The sequence below is a fragment of the Diceros bicornis genome, chromosome 25, assembly GCF_020826845.1.
Source record: "Diceros bicornis minor isolate mBicDic1 chromosome 25, mDicBic1.mat.cur, whole genome shotgun sequence".
NCBI classification, from domain to species: Eukaryota; Metazoa; Chordata; class Mammalia; order Perissodactyla; family Rhinocerotidae; genus Diceros; species Diceros bicornis.
Window position 1 is genome coordinate 22,110,759 of NC_080764.1, and position 17,990 is coordinate 22,128,748.

A 17,990-nucleotide genomic window follows, 5' to 3' on the forward strand; every position below is an offset into this window, starting at 1 on the left:
TTAATCTCCTATAATGATGGAACTTAACACTACCAACACTTACCTACCTCACAGAAATAATGTGAGTATGAAAGGTCAGATAGCACTTTATTAACTCAAATAGTGTTACTTAAAATTTCAATATGATTAGGAATCCAAATTTGAAACAAATGTCATTTGTTAGTTTTAAAAAAAGGTGAGCTGTTAATAGTTTGCAATGTAATGATATGGAGATAGTTCCTTCTCTAAAAAATATGTGCCATAGAAATGTTAAACTATATTTAGGAATCAGCAGGATTATTCTAACAGAGAGAATGTAAACTTTACTTAAAGAAAGCTATAAACCAATCATATTCACTACATAGAGAAATGAAAATTTTATATGTCGGATGTAAAACAGTATAAATGTATATTCATCTATTTAGTTGCTTATGCAGTCATTTTCTCTCTAGACCAGTGGTTCTCAATGCAATTTCTCAGGGGCGATTTTGAACCTCAGGAACATTTGGAAATATCTAGATACATTTTTTGGTTGTCACAGCTGCTGAGAAGGAGCTTCGGACATCTAGTAGATAGAATTCAGGGATACTGCCAGACATCCTGTGATGCACAGGGCTGCCCCTCTCCTCCACAGCAAAAAATGATCCTGTCCCAGATATCAACAGTATTGAGTTTGAGAAATTCTGCCCTAGAGGCTAAAGTTGCAATCTTGATTTTCCTGAAGTCACACACTGTGGTTGTGTTCTTTTAGGGAAATTGCCTTGACACTTGTATCTGATCGTTCTCATCAATAGATGAGGATGAAAATATCGCTAGCATATGGGATGTTATGATACAGAATAATGACCATATATTTTCAAAGCATTATGAAAATATTAAGCGTTATAAAATTGTGAATAATTTTGAAAACAACTCTTAAGAAAGTTTTGCTTTGCAACATGATTTCCAACATTAACACACATTAGGATGAAGGAAATGGTAAATACATGAATATGAAGATTTCATAATTTTATTTATGAAAACCCCAGGAAGTAGAGTTTATTGTTAACAACTGAGTCTCTGTCCATGATGTAGATACAAGGGGCAGGGATGGGGTTGATATCGGTGAAGTGACTCTCTGTGTTGATTCTTGTAGGAAATTCTGAGTCTTTTCCAATAACGACTGTTGATATAGAGTCAGCTGAGTGCATCGCCATTTAGTTACTGAAAAGTCACTACACAATTTGGTCATTGTAAAATTTACTTTTGCATTTAAGTTGCGGGCCCCTTGTTTGTGAAAAAACCTGAGAGAGTTGAACATTATAATGTAAAACATGGTTGTATTTCTGATTTTTCAACTTGCTGATTAAACTCTCTACAAGTGTCTTTGCAGTTGTCTGTTTTGGGGGGATAAATATCAAATTGAATATAATTTGTTTATCAGCTTTTACAAAGAGTTATTTTTACTCTATTTACCACATAAAGGACTCTTCCTATATACTATATAGATATTTTAAAAGTGTAAGCAAATAAACATGCAGAGCTTTTGTCCCTGAAGAATATTTTATATTTTAGGTACTAAACACTGTATTTGAAAACAAAAAGTAATATTTTTAACACTGGAAATTTCTTAGCCACTATCTCTTTGAATATTCCCCCCTCCCATTTTCTCTATTTTGTAACTCTTTAACTCCTATTAGATGAATGTTGTACCTTTTAATCCTATCCTCCATGTCTCTTAATCTGGTTCATATTTTCCATCTTTTTATATTTAAAAATTTCAGGATGCATTTCCAGGATGCATCACATAAATATAACTGAAAAGATATTTCCTTTCATTTTTTTTCAGCTGTTTCTAATCTACTGCTTAACTTATCCATTGAATTTTCTATTTCAGTGACTTTACTTTTTTCATTTCTAGAGGTAGATGTGCTTTTTCAAATTTTTCTGTTCTTTTATTCCTAATATTGGATTCTTTCAGTATGATTCCCAAACATTCTTTTATCTTTTTAATGATTTGAACCATATTTATTACTCTTTCATATTGTTATATTATCTGAAATTCTTGGTGTGCTAATTCTTCTACTTGTTCATTTGGTTACTCTCCCTCGTGGTGGTTTCTTTCCTTATGTAACTGATCATTTTAACTGGAAGTTTATCCTCAGTAGGGATTGTATTTTACCTAGTGAGAGTTCTTGGGGCTATGGTTAGTGAGAGTCTCTACAGAGAAGTTTTAAGTAGCCTTTGTTGTGCCCTAGTTGTTTCAATGGCCTTCAACCAATTTTACGTCATTATCTCAGGTTGGGCTTCTCTCTTATGTTCACAGCATCAATTTTCATCCTATACCTACCTGTGCATGGCACAGGATTTAGGTTTGATGCCTCAAGTACTTTGTTTTCCATCCAAAGGCTTGGATAGAGGCAAACTTCCTTTAAAATTCCCTTTTAAATGATGAGGCAGTTCTTCAAGGCTTCAGACTTTTGGTGATATTTGGAGTAGAGTGCTGACTCCTCCACATTCTGTGGGAAGAACCCTCATCTTTACTCCCAAGAGGGCATAAGAACTCATCAGGGTCTATACCTCCATAGGTTACCCAACATCTGCTGGTATCATTGCTATGGTTTTGATTGTCTTTTTACTGTTGGGATTGGTGTTTCCCTTTTCATTTTTACAAGTTTGACTATGTATTAAAATTTTTATTTTGTGACATTTGATTCAGAATTTCTATGGGTTTATAGCAGAAGGGGTGCTCATCTGTATCCATATGGACTACAAGTTGTTGGAAGTTCTGTTATTATTCTTTTAATTTGCTTTATCCTAGGCTATGAAGACATGAGGAGATATTCATCACACATGGCAATTACAAAGCAATGTGAAAAATGGGATAATGTTATTAAGTGAACACATGAATGCTGAGGTACATGGGAGAATTTTGTTTTTATATAATAGCTATATTGAGATATGTCACATACAGTACAATTAATCCATTTACAGTATACAATGCAATGGTTTTTTATATTCACAGAGTTCTACAACCACAATCTTAGAACATTTTCATCACCCCCAAAAGAAATCCCATACCCATTAGCAATCACTCCCCCTTGTCTCCCAACCACCTTAGCCCTAGGTGAGCACTAATCTACTTTCTGTCTTTATAGCTTTATCTATTCTGAAAGTTTAATATAAATCAATCACACAATATGTGGTCTTTTGTGACTGGCTTCTTTCACATAGCATAATATTTTCAAGGTTAATCCACGTTGTAGCATGTATAAGTACTCCATTCATTTTTATGGCCTAATAATATTATGTTGTATGGCTATTCCTCATTTTGTTTATCCATTCCTTAGTTGATGGACATTTGTGTTGTTTCCAGTTTTAAACTATTTTGAATGATGCTGATCTGAACACTGTGTACAAGTTTCTGTGTGGACAACTGTTTTCATTTCTCTTGAGTATGTACCTAGCAATGAAATTGCTGGGTCAAATGGTTACTCTATGTTTAATCCTTTGAGGAAATGCCAGAATGTTTTCCAAAGTGGTTGCACCATTTTACACTTCTATCAGCTGTGTACAAGGGTTCCAACTTCTCCACATCCTGGCCAACACTTGTTATTATCTGTGTTTTTTATTATAGCCATTCTATTGGGTGTGATGTGGTATCTCATTATGGCTTTGATTTGCATTTCCCTGACAGCTAATGATATTGAGTATCTTTTTATGTTTATTGGACATTTGCACATCTTCTTTGGAGTCATGTCTATTAAGATCCTCTGTCCATTTTTAATTGGCTTATTTGTCTTTTTATTATTGATTTGTAACAGTTCTTTGTATATTCAAGATATAAATCTTGAATATACATTGTGTATATATTGTATTGTGTATATATATTGTGTATATATATTTTGCAAACATCTTCTTCCATTCTGGGTTGGAGATTTTTCTTCTAATTGAAAGTATTTGAGTTACAGAGAAAAGTCATTTGAAGTCTAAATAGAAGTAAAATATAATGTGATTTTGAAATAGAGAAATATAAAGTGTCCTATTCACACAATTAAGGCAGAGTAGGAAACATGGTGTTTCAGTAAATAAGACATACAAATGCAGTGCCAGCGTTTGGAGGTAGGGCTAATTGTGGAGGTAGGTGGAGGAAAAAAAGAAGATAAATGAAGAGACAGGAGATACAGATAAATACATAGATTTGCTTTCCTCCTGAGGCCATGCACAGCATTATTATATAACACTGGGTGCAAGACAGGATACCAGGCAAAGGCAAGACTGCAAAAAAATGATAGGAGAGAGTCAAGGAATACCCTGGTTTACACGCTATTGGAGAGGCAAAGGGTTGGCTCAAGGAGGCTGTCTACAGGGAGAGTGATCAAGCAGAGAAGAGAGGCCTGTGAGGGGGTTCAGAGCAAAGTATAGTGGTGAGATATTCAGAAAACTTAACCAATGATCTCCTCCATTCCCTGGATCATTCAGTTGCCTCCTTAGCTTTCTTCACACTCTAATTCTCAGGTCTTTCATGTTTATAGCTCAGAAAAGGGGTGCTTCAGCAAATACTAGAGAAAAGAGGGATTTCTTCTTGGCTTTTGAGTGTCAAAAGTCTAGCTCTTAGGTTGACAAGAATAAAATATCTTGGAAGGTAAGAGCTAGTTTCTTGAACCCCTAGAGTAGAAGTGGATTCCTTATGCTGGGAGGGTTAGAGGGGAGTGAGGAGAGTTAATATATTCCTGAGTCTCTGAGGACATGAATGAATTCATGTCCTACTCTATGTGCTGAGCCCTGGGATGGCAGCAGCAAACCACCATAGGTTTGTGGGATTTGAAAACCAATAAACCTTGTGCCCCATCTCCTGGTTAGAGCTTAGAGCCACAAGACCGCAGTAAATACACAGCTGTGTGGTGTATCTGGGCAGGTGTACACTCATTGGGTGTTAGAATTTACCATGTTTCATGGGCACAGAAGCAGAAACTGATGCATGAGGTGTTCAGGTGAATAGGACTTTAAATAGCTTCACAATTTCCTACAATCTAGTGTAATGGAATAGCAGTATAATGATTTCTAAGCTCCCAATGGCAGCATGGAGGTATGGAAGGAAACCTGTATGGGAATTGGGTTCAAACAGGCTGAGACCTACTTAGACTGACAATCAAAGATTTTATGGTTTCTGAACATAATATGAATATTCTAAGCTTAGACAATTAAAAAAAAATGAGGCAGATGGGGGAGTGGTGATGGGAGGAAGAAATACTATTCTCTTTTTGTAGCAAGTAGTCAATCAATACTGTAGCTAAAAATTGATTTCAACCTCAATGCTTTTCATGAGCTCTTTTCTTAAACTTAGTCATCTCTATTCATTGCTGTATTCTTAGCATCTAGAACAGAGTCTGGCCCAATAAATATTTGTTAAATGAATGAATCCATACAATTCCTGCCACTTAGAGTTTTCATTCACCTTTTTGCTTGTTTGTTTTTGAATGTAATAGGTTTGATTTCTTGGGAAGCAAATTCTGAGATGGAGTTTAATGTGCTTAATGTTTATTAAGAAGTGACTTTAGAATCAACACCAGTAGAAGGAAGATGACATAAGCAGGTGTGGGCAGAGGTGGAGGTTGAGCTGCAATGCAGATCCAAGGACATTCGCCCCACAGTGACTCTGGAGTGAGGGGAGCCCGTCAAAATTATCCTGAGTTGGGCTAAGAAAGCCAGGATTTCATATTCCTGCATCAGTTAGTCATTGATGTGGGTGGTCACAGGAAGGGGTGTGGTCTTGGACCAGGTGATCCTCTCTAATGAGGCAATCCAGAAGGGGCTGAGACATGAAGGCTGTCTGCCAATGGCACTCCCAATGGCTGGGGCAAGCAGTCCTTCATTGAAAGAAGACCTCGGCAGTGTACTCATGAAGGTGTCCACTTCATGAGATAACTGCATTTTAGAAAAGTTAAATAATTTATCCAAGGTTATACACCTTGGATCTGAACTTAGTTTTGTCTAACTCCAAAGCCCATAATCTTAACAAATTTGTTCTATTGTACGTGTTAATGTAAGCTCACTCCTGCATTGGAGAGGGTGGAGGTTGGAGTTAGAAGGACTTATTCTCAGGCTTCTGGGTTGATACAAAGTGCAGGCCAGGGTGAAGGACCTTTGTGTGGCCCTGACCCAATCCTTCAAGAAACACCCAGTGCCCTGCTCAGCTAGAAACCTGCACTAACAGTGCTTTTTGTTGAATGATATGATTAACTGATGACTGCTACAGTTTGAAATTGCTACTGAAGGGGAGGAAGATTATCCTCTACCCACTCTGGCTACCCTATCCTTTCTGGCTGGGGTACACATTAAAATGACATGAGACAGAATAACAGGAGAAAATCAAACAAAGCTTTATAACACGTATACATGTGAGAGACCTGGAAAAACTGGGCAACTCAACAAAATGGTGGAGGTTCTCATCTTAAATACTATCTTAAGCTAAAGACAAAGGAGGATGCTGGGGGTGGGGGAAGTCAGTTACGGGAGATTACCAGAAAAACACAGTAAACAAGAGTAAGGTTATTATGCAGATTTAAGTCCCTGCTTTCTGCCTTAACAAGTTTCTAGAGATGAGGTCATCCCCACTTCTTCCTGGTACAGAGAGGGAGATATCTTTACAAATGGAGATTTCCCTTACAAAGGTAAATGTTTGGTAAACAGAACTTTGATAAGAATGGGTTTAGCAAGGACTCTCCCAGTCTATCCATACTCAGAGTTATCTATGGTGATGGCCTGTCCTGGGGAGAGGCCTTCTATCTTAAATCCTTTTAGGCAGTTAGTAGTGGGTGGAGGAGGTCAACTCTTCTTTGAGAGTCTTCTGAGCCTTTATTGTCTTCAGCTTGAAATAATCCACATACCAGAGTGGCACATCTTGGGGCATCCTGCCCTGAACCCCATTAGTTCCCTGAAGTTTCCCTAGAAGTTTCACAGTCCTTTTGAAACTTAAAGAAGTTTCATAGTCCAGAAGCTGAGTGGTAGATTGTTTCATCTCACTGAACACATTTCTTAGTCCTGGTAATAGATCAGTCCAGTTAAGTTCATTTTAGAAAGCGGTGATGCAGGTGGGCTCCCAAAGTTAGGCCTATATTGTGGAAGCAAGCAATCAGATATTTAATAAGAAGGATTTCTATGGAAACAAAAGAAAAACAAGGTTAATGGTTGGAGCAAATTATAAACCAGTTTCTGAGCTCAGAGGACAGCCAATTAAGAAGATTTCTAGATGTCAGCATCTAAAGATTTCTTGTAGCTTTCTCTTGAGTGGATTACACAGCAACAAGCATGCCATCGTGGTGATCTCTCTCAAGTTTATATCAAGTTGTCCTGCTTCAGTTTGCAGGGCTTCAGGAAAAAGTGCAGGTTCAGTTGTCAATGATTCCAAATGAAAATGATGGGAAAATTGAAAATGTTAGTTTGGAGATTTGTAGCCAGATATTTAAGGAGACTAGAAGAATTCAGGATCCAGTCAAGTCAACAGATATAAAACAAAAGCCTCAAAGACAATTAACAGAACTAGGATCTAATACCCACAAATGTGTACTGTAGTTTCCACTGAAATAATTTTTCTCTCTAAAATAACCCTCCTTTTTATCAAAGATAGCCAAATCAAGATGAACTAGTTTGGAAAATAAGTCTAGTTTCAATAAATTTGGCCCAATTATTTACATAAGTACAGCAAGAATAGCAACTGATCATATAGGCTCTTTTAAATCTGCTTTGCTGGAACTTTTTATGAGGAACCGCAGATTGAACTTCAAAGGCCTCTCAAGGCCAGGAAAGTCAAGTCAAGGATTTGTCATCAGATTTTGCCTGCAACATCAGAGATTTGGGTGAATTCCTCTCTTTTTGAGGTTTCTGCAAATATTTCAAGGTTCTTTGCACCTGCCAGATAAGTGACATTCCTTACTCATCCGGCTAAGGTTGCTTGGAACTTCTGTAAACAAGGTATCAGGCCAATATTTCCAAGTGGCTTTATTCCAGAAAGTCAACCTTTATTCCTCAAAAGCTGCCTTGTCATGTCTGAGTCTGTATATTTCTCTGAAAATATAACATTCCAGTCAAAGCCTTGGTAATATAACCAATGTTTCCAATTGTGTCCTGTTATAAGGAGAACAGATTCTTATTGAACTTATGCAAAGAACTATTCTGCCATGAAATAAAAATATTCACTTACCAAGAATTTTCAAGTTCTGGAGGGATTAGGTAGAAAGAAAAAGATAAATGTTTCCATTCTGTTTATAGAAGTATAATTCATCAAATTGCTATAAGTCATAGTTAGCTTAAGAGAAAAGAGAAATAGTTTTCCTTAAATCTGAAAAAACAAAACATTGAAAAAATCAGCAATATTTCAAACAAAAGTCATAAAAATTATAATCATCCCCATCAGTTCATTCAGTCCTGTGTAATCGACTCTTGAACTTAATTTTGTTAGCAATTTCATGAAGTCAGTTTTTCCATTAGAGTTCTGTAATTTCTTACCCAGTTCAGCTTTATAATCTGAAAGTTTGTCAGAAACCTGTATTCCAGAGTAAATTTCAGAGTCCTCTCCATGAATCTCTCTGAAGATGAAAATATTTGTGAAAGCATCAGAGTGAAACAATAACTGTCTGTAAACACAAAAAGATTTAAAAATAACAATTGACAAACAAAACTTGGTTATTTCTGTGACATAAACACTTCAAAATAATAATCAGAATTATGACTGATAACCAGGACAGATCAGAATTCTAGGAATGGTATACAATTTTTAAAACACTTATATCAATAACATTTACCCACATAATACCACCTAAGAAGGTTTATCATCACTTATTTGACAATGTTTCCCATGTAATTTTACATACCAAATAAGCCTAATAAGTTTAGTATCTTCCTCCTTAAAGGAAGAGAGCAAATTTCTTTGAGAAGTCCCAGGGGCCCTCTGAAAATTCTCAAAGTAAAAAAAAATTTTTTTTCTTTTTCCAGGTCAAAAGAAAGACTTCATTCAGGATTTGAATATTTTTTGGGGAGGTTGGGGTGGAAGCTTGTCAAAAATATCAAAATGTTTTAAAACTCTTGATCAAGTAGGATACAATGCTCACTGTGAAACAATGCTCAGTTATCCTTTAAATCAAAGTGACAACAAAAAGAGTCAAGAGCAAACAGAGAGTTAAAATAGTCAAAAAAACCTTGATAGAGAGACCTCAGTCCTTTTGAACATAGGAAGTTATTTTAACATAGTTTTTCTGTCTTTTAGGTAGACTTACTCAAAGGTAAAGAAAAACCTTTTATAACCTCTCAGACAAAAAGTTCAAGAAAATTATCCTTTTAAGAAAAAGAAGACGAAATTTTAATTTTGCACCAGCTTACTTTTGATATTAAAACTCATTTACTTAATTGGATTTAGTTTAATCTTAGCCAACTTGATCATGCATAAAATTCCTCAGGGTTTTACTTTCACAAACTTTCTGTCACTTACTTTTTATACTCAGAATTTGTCCCATGACTTCCTTTCTTCCTTTCTAGTATTTTAGGACAAATTTATCTTTCTTAGCAAAACAAACAAAAATATATTCATTCTTTATACCTTCTTTACTGAAAACATATCTTACTTTTCTTGAATACAAACATATTTTCCTTAATTTTTACTAGTTTTAATCACATATTAAAATTTTTACCCTTAGAAACCTTAATTTTTAAAAAACTAAGTAAACAGTTATAAACTTTCTTTCACATTAGCATTCCGTGGCTTGGAAAATTTATAAACACTTTTCATAATTTCTAGAAACACGGTACTTTATGGTACAATCTTTTAATAAAACACAAGACATATTACCAATAGACCCAAAATACCTTTTAGGTTTTCTGTAATAAGAAGCCAAAAGTAGATAAACCTATATTTAGCAATCAATGTCTAATATCTTATCTTATTTGAAAATGACCTAAATACTTAATGAATTTTTATCATTTAAATTAACCTAGCAAACTTTCAAGTTTCAAGTTACCAAAGAGATTTTGGAAATTATTTTAAGTACACATGTGACAACTTATAATTATTGCTAAAAGTTTATCTATAAACTCTAAATCACTCACATCTAAATCATTTGTTGCCCACAATTATGTTTAGATTACCCAAGAAACTTAGCAAGACATTGGATAAAATTAGCCATCATTTTAAGTTATGCTGACAAATTTGTAACGGGGACAAGGTGAGCTTATTTAACTAGTAAACTCAGGCTGCAAGTCTGCATCATATCCCATGCTGATAACTCTAAGGACACGTCTATTTTAATCAAACCAACAAACTTAAACCAGCTTTCATTCACCAAAGATTATTTCATATCACATTAACTTGATAGACATGTAAGCGCTTACTTTAAGTCAACTAAACAGAGCTCTTAATTTTGGCTATGTCATACAGAGGTAAAATATCACACACATGCAACATACATAGAGACACACACATAAACAACAGACAGATGCAACAAAGATTTTATAACCTCTGTTAAAAATTTTAGCAGTTTGCATCTGCAAAAGCTTCTTTTTCCATTTTTTTTTTCTTTCAATCTTAGGAATCTCCGCTTTTGTTAAGCACTTGTGCAAGTCTCCGGAGTTCAGAGGGGATGCTTTGGGATTGGCCAATGAACTTTGAACTGCCTGCTGGAGCCATAACTCCAGGCTTGCAGTGATTTGTAAGACAAAGACATTTGCTTCCAGGTCCCCAAAGAACTGGATTACAGTTTGAATGACAAAGAAGTTGACCCACCCTTCCAGCTACATTTTTTTTCCAATTGTTTTTTATTTTTATATCAGGGAACAATTTAACTTAAGAGGTGAATCGAAGATTTGTATGCTTTAAAACTTTCAGGACAATATGTCACACCTTTAAAAGTCTACACCTTTCTAAGTGTACAATTTAACCCAAGACCTTGGTGGGGGAAACTCCCATTATCTTCTTTATTAGCACCTGATATTAGCCTCTAGTTTTTATCTCATACAGGTGGGCTCAGGCAACCCTATTGACTCCCCCCTTTGTAAGTTTAATTACCACTGTCTTAAAGGCAGATTTATATGCTGTCTTACAATCAGGCAGGGAAAATGTTCCCTAGTGAGACACAATGTCTAGCCCCACAATACAGTCTGTAATACAGTCAGGCAAAAAAGAGATAAAATCACTTCACATAAAGCCCATAAATACATCAGTTTTTCTACAAAATTTCATCTGAATTCCATCACCTCTTATACCTCTAATTGCAGATTTCATTAGGACTTTATCAATAGGTCTTGGTCTTATAATTTTGGACAGGGGAGGCATTCCCAGCCTGACATTTTAAAAAATACTCAGGCAAAGTTGATATAACCTTTTCATATAAAATTAACTCAAACATTCCAACCTTTATAATCTTATCAACACTTACACTTTTACATCTTCTCAATTTAATTGTAACCTGAGTCAGTGTCTTAAGGCTAGTTATTTTTTCTTTTTTTTTAATTTGGCCTCTTCATAGGTACCAATAAAACAATTATGATGAGAGCTCTTATAAGTTTTTTCCCCAATTTAGAAGTTTTCCCAATTTAAATGATCCATTGTTTGGCCACATTGATAAGTAGGATCTTAATCTTAATAGTGACTCATACCAAAGCCTAATCATGGATGCAAGAGGCATCCCCAAAAGAGATCCAGAGAATTAACTCCCCCAAATAAGAAAGCACAACAAGTAACAAAGGTTGAGACAACAAAGGCCCCTTGTGAGAGCAAATGGGACCCCTTATGACAAACACCCGAGAGTAAACACAGCTGGACAAAGAGCATTTCCCAGAACCCCAGTCTACTCAACTAGCCACCAAGATGCATGGCAGTACATGTATCCTCCAGATGGTGGCGACCAATGAGATCACAAAGCCAAGACCCAGATAGCAGGCATGTAGTGATGCCTGTGTCTTATGACAAATGACAAAAAAAGACAGAGAAAAGGAAAAATACTATCTCTGGGAGGAAAAGGATCTACTTAACCGATGAGTTCTCAACCAAATCCTAGAGTTGCAGAGTCCAAGAAGCTAGCTTCACCAGTATTTTCTCCTGCGAATCCAAATTTATAAAATAAAAAAAAACTCACCACTCTCACTTCCACTGGACCCTGTAGGCAGAGATCCGGGAGACCGACATGGTAAGAACTCTTATCTCCTGCCAGCTCTTGTCAGGGGTCCAGGACCTCTCAGCTGCAGTAGTCCAAAAGTGAAGAGCATCCAACCAGTGAATTTTTTACCCAATCCTCATTGCCATACTGAAGGGGAGGAAGACTATCCTCTACCCACTCTGGGTCCTTTCTGGCTGGTGTATGAATTAAATTGACATAACACAGAATAACAGGAGAAAATCAAACAAAGCTTTATATAACATGTATACATGGGAGAGACCCAGAAAAACTAGGTAACTTAACAAAATGGCAGAGGTTCTCATCTTAAATACTATCTTCATCTAAAGACAAAGGAGGATGTTGGAGGTAGGAGGAGTCAGTTATGGGAGATTACCAGAAAAGCACAGTAAACAAGAGTAAGTTTATTATGCAGATTTAAGGCCTCACCTTCCACATTGATAAGTTTCTAGAGATGAGGTCATCCCTTCTTCTTCCTGGTACAGAGACGGAGATACCTTTATACATGGAGATTTCCCTTACAAATGTAAATGTTTGGTAAACAAAACTTTGAAAAGAATGGGTTTAGCAAGGGCCCTCCCAGGCTATCCATACCCAGAGTTATCTATGGTGATGGTCTGTCTTGGGAACAGGCCTTCCATCTTAAATCCTTTTAGGAAGTTAGTGGAGGGGGAGGAGGTCAAAGTTTCTTTGAGAGTCTTCTGAGCCTTTATTGTCTTCAGCTCGAAATAATCTGCATACCAGAGTGGCACATCTTGATGTGGCCTGCCCTGAACCCCATCACTACCCAGCTACCTTTCCACCAGGGTGATATTCTCTAAAATGTTATACAGTCAGATAAAACTGATTAAGTTCAGCTTGAATTGTGAAGTTTATTAAAGTAATTCAAATTATGGCAAAATATTGAGTAGATCAGTGATTTTCAGTGTGGTTCCCAGCCAACAGTATCAACACCACCTGGTTACTTGCAGAAATTGAAATTCTCAGGATCCCTTTAGACCTACTGAAACAGAAATGGTGGTGGTAGGGTCCAGGTGGTTCTAAGGCATGCTAGAGTTAGTTTGAGAACTAATGGACTAGATAATGATAATTAGCAGGAAAAATAAACTGAGTTTATAACTAGCAAATAGGTTGTTTATAAATGATTCTTTTAAAAATGGTTTGAATATTTCCTCTGTTTTGTTCACTGTATTTGCTTTGCATGTTGGACCTCAGCCTTCCCAAATGATTGCAACTTCCTAATTAGTGAGATCTGAATTAGCGAAAGTTAACGATTACCTCCTTGAGGGCTAGTGTCTAGGCAACCTAGGTGTGTCTGTGTATAGGGTCCCACTGATAATGGCTTCAATATTTAACTCTCCCTGCCAGGAGATTAGCGGGATCTGCTAATTGAATACTTCAAGTATTTAAAACCACTCATGTGTTGGGAATATTGTTAAGCAAGCCTTCCTTAATTTTTTGTGGAAAATATTATAAAATTTGTGTCTAAATCCTGACAATCAATGGGCAATCTGGGGAAATTACTCAAGTTCCCTGTTCGGAAAACAATAGCTGGCACTTAGATCTGAGTGGTTTTAACCTCTTCTGTAGAGTAGAGGATTATATGAAATTGAGGTTTTATACTTGGCTCTTTCATGTTGAAATATATTTACAGGAAAGTGAGTTTAGATTGATTGCATGCTGTAAGAAAAATTGTGTGCCCATTTTAGATTCATTTATTTTAAGAGGCACTTGACTGTAGGCATCACACACTGTTATGCATTGGGGAAAGCGACTGCGGGGTTCTCGGCCTCTACCACTTTTAAGCTATCTGAGGATATAAGACAGATATGCATACACTAGTTGAGGAATAATACACAAGGAAAGAGTCTGAGTGAGTGGGACGGATTGTGCAATAGGAGACTTCTGGGGGACAGGGGGGCCTAGTGAACAGAACTTGTTGGGAGACGTACTTTTTGAAAAGTTGGAGTTTGAGCTAGACCTTGAAGCTAGAGATGATCTGAATAGGCAAAGAAGAGGGGAATTATGTTTTGCCAGGAGTGTGGTGCATGGAGGAAGAGTATAAGCAAAGTTTTGGAAGGAGTGAAAGAGTCTGCTCTTCTGAGGGATGTGAGGAGATGGACCTGGCCAACATGGAGGTTGATGCTGAGGTGAAGGAAAATTGTGTAAGCAGAGTGGTCAGCTTTGAAGGCCAGGATGCAGAGTTAGGACTTTTACCAGAACTTCTCTTTGAATCCAGGAGAGTCTGCTGCCTGGCAGGGGCATTTGCTATATTCTTAATTGCCTCTACTGTACATTAGAATATATTTATGGTGTTGGTGAATAATCAAAGGAAGGATAAATGGGTTTCAATTTCCTTTGTTTAAGAAACCCTGGAAAGTGTATTTATAGAAAATTTATACAGAAATTTATTTCTGGGAAGATTTCCATTTTTAAAAATCAGCTAAAATAAAATTTTGCTGGTTCCAAAATTAACCCCTTTTGCTTAATAATGAATAGCTTTATAACCAGAATCACTACTTTTCTGAGGGATCCAGACAGCTGAGGTTTTAATGAAGATTATGGTGTTGAAGTAGGATATTTCTAGTGTTTTAATTTTATGAAGACTCGTAAGGTTAGACAGAGTAGAAAACTCTCAAATTACGGCATACTCATTATGCATGATATTTAAAATATTCCAGCATCAACACTGGGAAATAGAGTTCATCAGAAACATGTGCTCATGTTTTGCTGGCTATATTGTTTTGTTTTGCATACATTCATCTAATAAAAACTTGATTTCTTTATTTTTTTATTTGTCTAGTTTTATTGAGATATAATTGACATACAGCACTGTATAAGTTCAAGGTGTACAGCATAACGATTTGACTGACATATACTGTGAAATGATTACCACAATAAGTTTAGTTATCATCCATCATCTCATATAGATACAAAAAAAAAATGCTTTTTTCCTTGTGATGAGATCCTTAGGATCTGCTCTCTTAACAACTTTCAAATATACCTTACTGCAGTGTTAACTATAGTCATCATGTACATTATGTCACTAATAATTATTTATCTTTTTTTGAGATATAATTGACATATAACATTATCTTAGTTTCAGGTGCACTACATATTGGTTTGATATGTGTATCTATTGCTAAATGATGACCACCATAAGTCTGGTTAACATTTATCACAGCACTGTTGCAAATTTTTTTTCTTGTGATGAGAACTTTTAAGATCTACTCTCTTAGCAACTTTCAAATACAGAATACAGTATTATTAACTATAGTCACCATGCTGTACATTACATCCCCATGGCTTATTTATTTTATGTCTGGAAGTTTGTAACTCTTGACCTCCTTCACCCATATTGCCCATCCCCCACCCCCTGCCTCTGGCTACCACCAATCTCTTCTCTGTATCTATGAGTTTGTTTGTTTTTGTTTGTTTGTTTGTTTTAGATTCCATATACAAGTGAGATCATATGATATTTGTCTGTCTCTGTCTGACTTATTTCACTTAGCAAAATACCCTCAAGGTCCATCTATGTTGTCACAAATGGCAACACTTGATTCTTTTTTATGGTTGAATAATATTCCATTGTATGCATATACCACATTTTCTTTATCCATTTATCTATCGATGGACACAGGTTGCTTCCATGTCTTGGCTATTGTAAATAATGCTGCAATGAACATGGAGGTGCATATATTGTTTTCTTCAGATAAATACCCAGAAGTGGAATTGCTGGATCATATGGTAGTTCTATTTTTAATTTTTTGAGGAAGCACGATACTGTTTTTCATAGTGGCTGCACCAATTTATATTCCCTCCAACAGTACACAAGCATTCCCTTTTCTCCACATCTTTGCCAACACTTGTTATTTCTTGTTTTTTTGATAATAGCCATTCTAACAGGTGTGAGGTGATATCTCATTGCAGTTTTGATTTGTTTTTCCCTGATAATTAGTAATGTTGAACATCTTTTCATGTACTTGTTGGTTATCTGTATGTCTTCTTTGGAAAAACGCCTATTCAGATCCTCTGCTTATTTTTTAATCATATTATTATTATTATTATTTTTGCTATTGAGTTGTAAGAGTTCTTAAATATTTTGGATATTAAACCCTCATCAGATATATGGTTTGCAAATGTTTTCTTCCATTCAGTAGGTTGCCTTTTCATTTTGTTGATGGTTTTCTTTGCTGTGCAGAAACTTTTTAGTTTGATGTAGTTCCACTTGTTTATTCTTGCTTTTTTGCCTTTGCTTTTGGTGTCAAATTCGAAAAATCATCTCCAAGACAAATGTCAAGGAGCTTACTGCCTATGTTTTTTTCTAGGAGTTTTATGGTTTCAGGTCTTACATTCAAGTATTTAATCAATTTTGAGTTAATTTTTATGTATGGGGTAAGATAGTGGTCCAGTTTCATTCTTTTGCATGTGGCTGTCCAGTTTTCCCAACACTATTTATTGAAAAGACTTTCCTTTTCTCATTGTATATTCTTGGTTTCTTTGTCATAAATTGATTGACCATATATGTTTGGGTTTATTTCTGGACTCTGCTCTGTTTCATTGATCTGATTGTCTCCTTTTATGCCAATGTCATACTGTTTTGATTACTATAGCTTTATAATGTAGTTTGAAATAAGGAAGTGTGATGTCTCCAGCTATGTTCCTCTTTCTCAAGATTGCTTTGGCTATTTGGAGTCTTTTGTGGTTTCATACAAATTTTAGGATTGTTCTATTACTGTGAAAAATGCTATTGGAATTTTGATAGGGATTGTGTTGAATCTGTAGCTTGATTTGGGGTAGTATGGCCATTTTAACAATATCAATTCTTCCAATCCATGAGCATGGAATATCTTTCTATTTATTTGTGTCATCTTTGACCACATTGTTTTGTTCGATTGCATGTTATTTAATCTCCACATATTTGTGAATTTTCCAGTTTTCTTGTAGTTGACTTCTAGTTTCATACCATTGTAGTTGGAGAAGATGCTTGGTTTGATTTCAGTCTTCTTAAATTTGTTAAGACTTATCTTATGGCCTAGCATATGATCTCCCCTGGAGAATGTTCCATGTGCTCTTGAGAAGAATGTGTATTCTGCTGTTTTTAGATGGAATGTTCTGTAAATGTTGGTTAAGTTCATCTGGTCTAATGTGTCATTTAAAGCCAATGTTTCTTCATTGATTTTTTGCCTGGATGATCTATTCTTTGATGAAAGTGGGGTATTAAATTCTTCTGGTATTATTGTATATCTGTCTATTTCTCCCTTAAGGTCTGTCAATATATTCTTTATATATTTAGGTGTTCCTATGCTGGGACCATAAATATTTATAAATGTTGTATCCTCTTGTTGGGCTTATTCCTTTATCATATGTAATGCTTTTCTTTGTCTCTTACTATAGTCTTTGTTTCAAAGTCTATTTTGTCTGATATAAGTATAGCTACTTTTGGTTTCTTTTGGTTTCCATTTGCATAGAATATCTTTTTCCATCACTTCACTTTTAGTCTGTGTGTGTCCTTACATCTGGATTGAGTCTCTTGTAGGCAGCATATAGATGTGTCTTCTGTTTTTATCCATTCAGTCACTCTGTGTCTTTTGATTGGAGAGTTTAGTCCATTTACACTTAAAGTAGTTATTGAAAGGTATGTACTTATTGCATTTTGTTAGTTGTTGTCTGGCTGCTTTATAGTTCCTCTTATCCTTTCTTCTTCACTTGATTCTTCCTTTGTGAATTGATGATTTTATATAGTGGTATGCTTAGATTCATTTCTCTTTATCTTTTTTTTTTTTTTTTTTGGTGAGGACAATCAGCCCTGAGCTAACATCCATGCTAATCTTCCTCTTTTTGCTGAGGAAGACCGGCTCTGAGCTA

General features: G+C 35.8%; 1 long non-coding RNA gene across 1 annotated transcript; it reads right to left on the reverse strand.

Annotated features, from left to right (window-relative positions):
- Positions 1–4,170: 4,170 nt before the first annotated feature.
- On the reverse strand, positions 4,171–12,482 carry LOC131421765 (uncharacterized). The gene is made up of 3 exons (XR_009223948.1): positions 12,084–12,482; positions 8,162–8,594; positions 4,171–7,329 (listed from the first exon to the last, which is right to left on the reverse strand). It is a non-coding gene; the product is annotated as an uncharacterized LOC131421765 (long non-coding RNA).
- Positions 12,483–17,990: the final 5,508 nt, after the last annotated feature.